The sequence below is a fragment of the Vombatus ursinus genome, unplaced genomic scaffold, assembly GCF_900497805.2.
Source record: "Vombatus ursinus unplaced genomic scaffold, bare-nosed wombat genome assembly UNPS02014847.1, whole genome shotgun sequence".
Classification (NCBI taxonomy): Eukaryota; Metazoa; Chordata; class Mammalia; order Diprotodontia; family Vombatidae; genus Vombatus; species Vombatus ursinus.
The window spans coordinates 5596553-5606829 of NW_020954625.1; positions in this window are offsets into that span (position 1 = coordinate 5596553).

The following is a 10277-nucleotide window of genomic DNA, read 5'->3' on the forward strand; positions in this document are numbered from 1 at the left end:
TCCCGCCGAGGTTATTTCTCCGCGGCGAATGAGGCCACTTCTGGGCAAGATACGTCCCGCGGCGGAGCCTTTCTCTTCTCTAAGATCCAGCCCTGAGGCGAACGTCCTTCGGCAAAGAAAACAAGCAGGCGTTTCCAAAGGCCTCAGAGGGCATAGTGCGTGGCCTTAGGACTTCCGACCACAGCGCGCCGGGGATTGGAGGGGGCCGTGTCACGTGCCTCGGGCGGACACACGTGCTGCGGCGCACGTGGGCAGCAAGGACATACAGTCAGGATGGAGCTGGGATGAGTCCTTAGTCCGGGCACTGAGACCAGAAAGGCTACCCGTGTTTGCCCTTCACTGTGACCTTGACCTTTCCCCCTTCCCTGGTGACCTCCCCGCCTGCTCCCGGGGAGCACTGGAGCCACCGGGGCCGAGGCAGGGCGGGGCATCCCTCCCCTCTCAGCTGCGGCTGGGGGGAGGGGGGCCCTTGGAACCGCTGGAGGAAACTGAGGGCGGGCCGACTCCCCCAAGGTCACTGCCAGAGGAAGGGGCAAAGCCGGGATTTGAACCCAGGACTCCCAAGTTCAAACCTTCTCATTTTGCGGTTCGGTAAGAGGCAGCAGGGAGCTGGCCTGGCTGCCCGGAAGAGCGGGGGTTCAAAGCTTGGCGCTGGGGTCATGTCCCGCGTCTGGCCGAGCGCCCTCTCCCCAGCCTAAGGATGGTTTCACAAAGTCGACAAGCATTTATGGGTCGCCTCCTATATCTCAGTTTCCTCCTCTGTGAAATGGGGATAAGAACATCACCTACTTCATAGGGTGCTGGTTGTGAGGATCCCAAGGGTTGTGTGTGAAGCGCTTTGCAAACCCCGAAGAGCTGTATTTGTTGTTCAGTCGGACCCAACTCTCCCAGACCCCATTTGGTGTTTCCTTGGCAGAGACACTGGAGAAGTTTGCCATTTCCTTCTCCAGCTCATTTTACAGATGAGGAAACTGAGGCAAACAGGGTGAAGTGACTCACCCAGGGTCACACAGGAGGTGTTTGTGGCTAGATTTGAACTCTGGTCTTTCAGACTCAGATCCAGTGTTCCATCCACGGGTGTGGTTCCAGAATTTTCAGGGTCCTTGCAGGCCACTGCAGGAATAAGCCAGCAAGGATACGGACAGTTTATTTATCCACTTAAGAGGGTGACACACCCCATCGCTAGGGGATGGATATGTGGGCAGTTCCACAGATGACATAGATGTACAGTCTCTGCCTGAGCTGCATGACCCAGAGAGTCGGGGTAAGGAAAGGTACGTTTCAGGAAAAGAAAAAAGGAGGCTTACTTAAACTGTTAGAAAGGCCTTTAGCATAGATAGCCATTTACACCCCACTAAAGAAAACTGCATCTTCTTTAACAGTCCATTAACATTTGGTATGCCCCTACTTTGTACCTTATTTGGTTGAATAAAGAGAAATGGATGAGTTCCTGAATTTTGAGGGAAGAGAGGTGCTAAAGGTCACCTTCAGTACATTCAGATAAAATAACAGTAAATGCAGCACAAAATGGTGTCAGTTATGTTCTCCTAAAACCCCACTTTCAACAATTTCTCCCTTTGGCCCTGGATTAAAAAAATAAGTTTTTAAATCACTGGGCCATATAAATATTCACAGAATTGCAAGACACTTATTTGTACAGAACCATAGTAAATTTGACAGAGAATTAACAAAAGGATTAAAAAGTCTGAACCTCTTAACAAGATTAAAGGGTCAGAATCATTTCCAAAACTTAAATCACATCCTATACATCTTCTAGAGCTATTGATTTAAATATCTTTAACTATTTGGCAATATTATCTACATTCAAGAGGATGGGGAACCCAGACCTCAAGAGTAGGATCTTATGGAGAGCTAAGATACTCCCAGTCACAGGCTGAGATATAATTAACAATTGTACAAGGAATTAACATGAACTGAATTTAAACTTCCAGTTTAAAATTTAACATTTGTGTACTTTTCCGTAAGAGTCAAGGCATTGTAATGTAAACAATGGACAATAAATGTAACTGTATAATCACGAAAACAAAAAAGAACAAGGAATAGGATGTGTCTTAATGTCTGTTTCAACAGGCATTGTCTTTGTCTTGGGTTTAGCTGTCTACTGCATGAAGTTGTTTGCTTCTGGGAAAGATTTTCCCTTGGAAATTCCATGTCAAAAGAGTCTGTCCTAGTATATGGTCCGTAAAGTATCCAGGTTGTTTCACTCAAACTCAGCGATATGCATCCCTGAATCAACCTCTTGTATGTTTAACTGGGAATCAACTGTTACAAGATGGTACTGATGAGGATGGGATCTGGACCCCAAAAAGGAAAAACCTGGACTTTGCCACAGGGCCCTTTATTATTGCCTACCCCCAGTCTCCCAATTCTGTTACCCTTAACCTAGCCTGCCTTCTATTGTCTTATCTTCCTATGGACCCCTGCCACTTCCCACCGTTAAACTCCATTCTCCCTTGGCCACATGGTATGGTCCAGGCCCCAGGTGTTCTGTTCACCCCAGCTTACTGGCCACTCCCATCCAGATCTTCCTGAGACCCCTCCTCCAATCACCCCACTATTTGGCCACTCCTAGATCTCTCCAACAGTCTTTCTGTATATAAGGTCCATCTTGTCTCCACTGCTCAGATTCCTTAAAAACCTAGCCAATAGCTCACAAATGTTCAGATTCCTTAAGAGTCTGGCCAATGTGGTGGATCCTTAATAAACCTTGTCTCTAGCTGAAAGAAGGCTTGGGTCGAATTCTTTCCGGCAGGACCCGCATGTCGTGATTTTGGGGTCCCAGCACCCCAAACCTCTAGACCTCATCAGTACCTGGAATGGGACTACCACCTTGTTTCTGCAGAGATACTTGTTTCAGTAGAACTTTACAGGTTTCAAGCCACTTGTGGAGGTTTCCTAGATAACATTGCTTAAAACTGCTAGTAATGACAGTATAATTTAATAGGGTCTTACAAAACCTAATCACATCAGCCTTGAAATAAATAGTTCATGTAGTGAAAGCCAGTACATACAGAAGGCTTATGGAGTTAACTTTATGAACATCAGGGCTATAGGAAGAATATCAAATTAAGTTACCCATAATCCATCTGGAAATTTGAAGAGTTTCAGTTTTCACATACCATTTGTTTTTTCTATCTTTGCTTGAATCCTATCCATTGTATAAAATAATGTTATCCATAAGCTAGAGAAAGCATCTTTTTAAAAAAAATCCTTGAGGACCTGACTTTGTAACATTAAGTCCTCTATCTTGATATTATCAGAGAGACCTCAAACAGAAAAAAAATGATTTAAAAGTTTTTGTGCATGAATTAAAGTAATACTATATCTAAGAGCCTCTGTCCAACTTGAAACCATTTAAACCACATCCAAAGCCCATGTATTTGGGCATGTGTATGGCTAACTATCTATAGATAATCAAATGGCCCTGAAGGAGATGCAGTTCTTTGTTCTATTTCTTTTTTTTTCAGTCAAGTTTTCTGTTATCTCCAGGTCAAATTTAAAATATATCATTTACTGTCATCATCTTTACTTAACCTTTTGTTATTGTTTTCACTGTCACAAAAGCAGAATTTATAAGACTAACACAGTTACAGTTATCTAGACTCCTTTAAGTGTATTGTTTTACCTAATGGAAGACATTTGGTAACCAATCACATATAGAAAGTCTAATCCAATTGTTTTTCTCAAACTAAAGTTTACTAATCCATTCAGATGTAAGCTTTTACATCTTTATCACGTGACATCTTTATCATATCCCCCTTTGAGGATATATTTTATCCTATCATTCACCAAAAAAAAATGTGATATTATATGGACATAATTTTCCAATCCAATAATCATGTATTAAATGCCTACTATGTGCCAGGCACTATGTTAAGCACTGGGGATACAATTAATAAAGGGAACAGTCTCTGCCCTCCAAGAACTTGCAATCTGATGGAGGGAGACACACAGAAGGAGCCAGGAAAAGGGGAGAGGGAGACACACGAAGGAGCTGAAACACCAGGCAGAGCAGTAGACACGGTTTCTGCTAAAGGAAGGTATTGGGAGGGGGTTGGTACTCTGCCCTCTAGCCTTCCAAGCACAGGGGAGTAGAGGCTGGGGAGGGACAGGGTGTCAATCAGGGCTTGAATTAGCAGCAGGGTTTAGTGATGAACTTATCCTGGGAGGGGTATCTCTTTGGAGTTGAAACCTGGCAGAGCTGCAGATGCAAAGTGGAGCGAATATATAACAAATTAAACCAATAAGCAAGGAGATGCCAAGTCTCAGAACTTATTTTCCCTGGTTGAGAGAAGTCATGGTCAGAAATTCAGAACGGTAAAAATCAAAGCCATAGACTCCTGTGTACTCTTGTCTCATAGCAGTAGCCCACACGTGCTTACACATTGTAGCAATAAGATTGATTTATAAGTGCTCTCAAGTTCTGCCATGGTCAGAGAAAAGGAGGATGAGGGACATGGATGGTTATAAAAGACTGAATTTGGGTAGGATCAGATAAGTCTCACAGAAAAAAGAACATTTTTAGGAAAAGAAAAAAAAAAAGGCTTAAACTGTCACAATGGCCTTAGCATAGACCAGAATAGACCATAGCATTTATGCCAGGACAAAAAAAACCAGTATCTTCATTTGTTAGTCATTTTAGTTAATTAGCCTTGGAAAAGCTGCTTCTACTACATGCCTTATTTAATAAGATAAAGAGAAGTGAGTGGGTTCCTGGGACTATTCAGAGTCCTATGAGTTTCCTTTTGTAAATGTAAAGTGATTGTGGGAAGACAGGTACCCAGGCCTAAATGCCTAAAGTCACAGACTGACAACCTGTAGGAAGTACACCAGGAGAAAGCTCCTTTAGCTCTGTTTGATTTCAGGTAAAAGTCATAGATAACTTTTTTGGAATAGCCAGCCATGCAACAGAATTCCAGATTATTCACAGAGTATCATAGCTAGGCTCAGAATCAACCAGGTGGGGGAAACTTTCTTGTTCAGAAAGGAAATAGCACACTGGGGAAACTGAGTGAAGAGTATCTTACCATGACTTTCCTAACACTGTCTTCTCAGCTTTTCTGGTTATTTACATTCACTAGTAGCGTCTTCCAGAAAATTGTCTCTGAGCAGCTCTTGGTATTTCCCTTGAATGGTGGAGTATGAGCTTAGCAATCAAACAATTATACCTGAACTAAAAACTCAGAATAAATCAAGTTACAGTTCCAAAATACTCCAGTTCATTCAGCAAGTTGCAGTGCTTACAGTTTAGAGCAGAACATAATTATTTTTATTTTGCAATAATAATAAATTACAATAAATAAAATATCTTTCTTTAGTCCTTACTAAGTATATACAAGGCCTTCCCAAAAGCATTCATCATTTTAATTGTCTTTTTTAGTTAAATCATCCTGATGTAAAAATCAAGGAATTATTCACATTCTGGAGTTGAATACAGAAAAGGAAGAAAAACAAAACTGGCTACTATTGCATATTAACCCCTAAAGTAAGGGAGGAAAAATCTTTTCAACTGTGGTCTGTTGATACTAACTTGGCCCAGATATGTAACTTCAACACATGTTATTCCAGGTTTAGTTCCATAATTTTCATAATCAGTAGCCAGATAATTCATATAAATTACTTCTACATTATAAGCAAATTTAACATCCTTTCCCGCTTTGGATGTGAGTATGTTACGACTTGTTCAGTAGCTTTGTAATTATCCCTAGTCTCAGGGTGGAGTTTGTGAAAGACCTAGTTACATTCTCTTTCCAAGCAGCTCCATTTTTTTTCCATACGGTGGATCTTACCAGGGTAGAAAATTCAGAGGCTGTCAAGGTCTGTGGGGAAGACTTCCCAAGGTAACAAGTTAACTTTGATAAACCAGAGCATATTCATTTGAATATGAAAAACAGCCTAGGATCAGAAGAGCACTATGCAAAATTCTCCCAAAAAGTAACAGTTCGAAGTTAGGAAGATAACAGCATTTCTTTGTTTTCTTCTTTCTTTTTCTTTTGTTTGATAATTAATTATTTTAGTGTTCAACATTTACTTCCATAAGATTTTAAAATTTTCTCCCCATCCCACTCCCCCCCCCAAGATGGCATACAATCTAATGTTAGGCTCTACATATACATTCATGTTAAGCATATTTTCCCAGTAATCATGATGTAAAGAACAATTAGAACTAATGGGAGGAACCATGAGAATGAAGCAATAAAACAAAATGACAAAGGAAAAGGAAAGCAAATAGTATGCTTCCATCTGCATTCAGACTCCATAGTTCTTTCTGTGGGTGTGGACAGCATCTTCCATAGTATCTCAGAGATCATAGAAAAGGGAAAAGGCCCCACATACACAAAAATATTTATAGCAGCTCTTTTTGTGGTGGCAAAGAATTGGAAATTGAGGGGATGCCCATCAATTGGGGAATGACTGAGCAAGTTGTGGTATATGAATGTAATGGAATACTATTGTGCTGTAAGACTTCGGAAAAACCTGGAAAGACTTGTATGGACTGATGCTGAGTGAAGTGAGCAGAACCAGGAAAATGTTGTACACAGTAACAGCCACGTTGTGTGATGATCAATTATGGTAGACTTAACTCTTCTCAGCAATACAATGGTCCAATACAATTCTGAAGGACTTAGATGAAAAATGCTATCCACCTCCAGAGAAAGAACTGATGGAGTTCAAATGCAGATTGAAGCATATTATTTGCTCCCTTTTTTTTCTTTGTTTCTTCTTTCTTGTGGTTTCTCCCACTGGTTCTAATTCTTCTTTACAACATGACTAATGTGAAAATTGGTTCAGTATGAATGTCTAAGTAGAGTCTATATCCACTTGCATGTCATCTTGGGGTGGGGGGAGGGGAGAAATGGGGAGAAAACTTGGAACTCAAAATCTCATGGAAGTAAATGTTGAAAACTAAAAATAAATAAATTTTTTAAAAATTAAAAAAAATGAAAGCATCAGAGAAGGGGTCCATAAGTCCAGGAATGCAGGGCTGGTTCAATATAAGGAAAACTATCAGCATAATTCATCATATCAACACCAAAACTAACAGAAACCACATGATCATCTCAATAGATGCAGAAAAAACTTTTGACAAAATACAACACTCATTCCTATTAAAAACACTAGAAAGCATAGGTATAAATGGAGTCTTCCTTAAAATAATAAATAGCAGTTATCTAAAACCTTCAGCAAACATAATATGTAATGAGGACAAGCTAGAAGCATTTCCAGTAGGATCGGGGGTGAAACAAGGATGTCCATTATCACCACTGTTATTCAACATCGTACAGCAACGTTAGCTTTAGCAATAAGAGAAGAAAAAGACATTGAGGGTATTAGAATAGGCGAAGAAGAAACAAAGCTATCACTCTTTGCAGATGACATGATGTCATACTTAGAGAATCCCAGAGAATCAAGTAAAAAACTACTTGAAATAATAAACAACTTTAGCAAAGTTGCAGGCTATAAAATAAACCCACATAAATCATTGGCATTTCTATATATTACCAACAAAACCCAACAGCAAGAGATGGAAAGAGAAATTCCATTTAAACTTAATATAGACATTATAGAATATTTAGGAGTCTACCTCCTGAAACAAACCCAGGAACTCTATGAACACAATTACAAAACACTTCTCATGCAAATAAAGTCAGATCTAAGTAACTGGAAAAACATCAGTTGCTCACGGGTAGGCCGAGCTAATATAATAAAAATGACAATTCTACCTAAGCTAATTTACTTATTCAGTGCCATACCAATCAAACTACCAAAAAGTTTTTTATAGAATTAGAAAAAATAATAAGATTCATTTGGAAGAACAAAAGGTACAGAATAAAAAGAGAACTAATGAAAAGAAATGCAGGGGAAGATGGCCTAGCCATTCCAGATCTTATATTGTATTACAAAGCATCAATCATCAAAACTGCTTGGTACTGGCTAAGAAATAAGAGTGGTGGATCAGTGGAATAGGTTGAATATGCAAGACACAGTAGTCAGTGACTATAGTAATCTATTATTTGATAAACCCAAAGACCCCAGTTTCTGGGATAAGAACTCACTCTTTGAAAAAAACTGCTGGGAAAACTGGAAAAGAGTATGGCAGAAACTAGGCATAGACCAAAATCTCACACCATATACCAAAATAAAGTCAAAATGGGTATATGATTTAGATATAAAGGCTGATACTAACTGGGAGAGCAAGGAATAGTTTACCTGTCAGATCTATGGAGAACAGAAGAATTTGTGACCAAACAGGAGATAAAGAACATTATGAAAAGCAAAATAGATAATTTTGATTACATTAAATTGAAAAGTTTTTGCACAAAGCCAATGCAACTAAGATTAGAAGGAAGGTAGAAAATTGGGAAAAAATTTTTACCATCAGTCTCTCCAATAAGCGCCTCTAAAATATATAGAGAATTAAGTCAAATTTATAAGAATACAAGCCATTCCTCAATTGATAAACGGTCAAAGGATATGAACAGACAGTTCTCAGATGAAGAAATTAAAGCCATCTATAAACATATGAAAAAATGCTTTAAATCACTATTGATTAGAGAAATGCAAATCAAAACAACTCTGAGGTACCACATCACACCTATCAGAATGGCCAGCATGACAAAACAGGAAAATGATAAATGCTGGAGAAGATGTGGGAAAATTGGAACACTAATGCATTGTTGATGTTGTGAAGTGATCCAACCATTTTGGAAAGCAATTTGGAACTATGCCCAAAGGGCTATAAAAATGTGCATACCCTTTGACCCAGCAATACTACTTTAGGGCTGTATCCCAAAGAGATCACACAAATGGGAAAAGGACCTATATGTACAAAAATATTCATAGCAGCTCTTTTTGTGGTGGCAAAGAATTGGAAATTGAGAGAATACCCATCAAATGGGGAATGGCTGAACGTTGTGGTATATGAATGTGATGGAATACTATTGTGCTGTAAGAAATGATGAACAGGCTGACTTCAGAAAAACCTGGAAAGACTTGTATGGTCTGATGATGAATGAAGTGAGCAGAACCAAGAGAACGTTGTACACAATAACAGCCACGTCGTGTGATGACTAATATTGATAAACTTAACCCTTCCTGGCAATACAAGGATCTAAGACATCTCCAGAGGCCTTGTGATGGAAAATGCTACCCACATCAAAAGAAAGAACTATGGAAGTCAAATTGCTATTTTTTTTCTCTTCTGTTGAATTTTGTTTCCTCTTTCTGATGGTTCCTCCTATTGGTTTTAATTTTTACTTACAACACCACTAATGTGAAAATATGTTTAATATGAATGTAAACACATAGCCTATATCAGATTGTGCGCTGTATTGGGGAGGGTGGTGGGGAAGACGGGGAAGAAAAATTTTAAACTCAAAAGCATATGGAAGTGATTATTGATAAATCAAAATAAATTAATAAAAAAAAAAAAGAAAAACTGACCAGGAAAAAAAAAATTTAAAAAAAATTAAAATAAAAACAGCAGAGAAGGGGTCCATTGATTTTGCCAGACTGCCTTGAGGGGTCCCTTTAATATAATCAAAACACAAATTATAACAGAATATAAACTTCTATGGCATTGAAATGCCTTCACATTCTGCCTCCAACCCTCTCTACTACAAGCCAGTCAAACTGCTATTTACCAGTGGTGTGACCTTAAGCACATGGCCAAGCTGCCCAACTTCTGAGCCCAAGCCCCTTCCTCTGTGGGATGGGAATGCTAATATTTGCAAGGACCTACCTTCACTGGGCAGGTGAGGGGGGGCAGTGATATTGAGAAGAGAGTTAACAGCAAGAGAAACCCAGGATCACTGCAAAGCAAATGCCTCATAAGCCTCACAGCACTGTATAAACTTTAGGGAGGTCCATATAAAAAAACAAACTTCGGTATGGACCCCTTCCCTTTACAAATCAACACGAAACAGCCATCAATCTCCGCCATTTCTTTCTCTGCCAGGGTTCAGTTTAATTAACAGCCCTAATATCCCAGATCATCAAAGTTTTTATTAAAAATCTTTCTCATTCTTTAAGTTGGTTATCAAAAGGTAAGTGCCCCGTATATAATCCCATGAGTTTTAAACAAGCTCATTAGTATATGGGTTCAAGTTGCAGGGAAACTGAAAGCACCCCAAGAACCCCTAACTTTGTTAGGGTAGGCCCTCTTGGAGATGACCAACCCTCAGCAGTGGCTGTGGCCAAAAAGTCACCTCAGTCGGTGCCTCGTCTTGCTGATAAGCCTCTCCAAACCTGGCCAG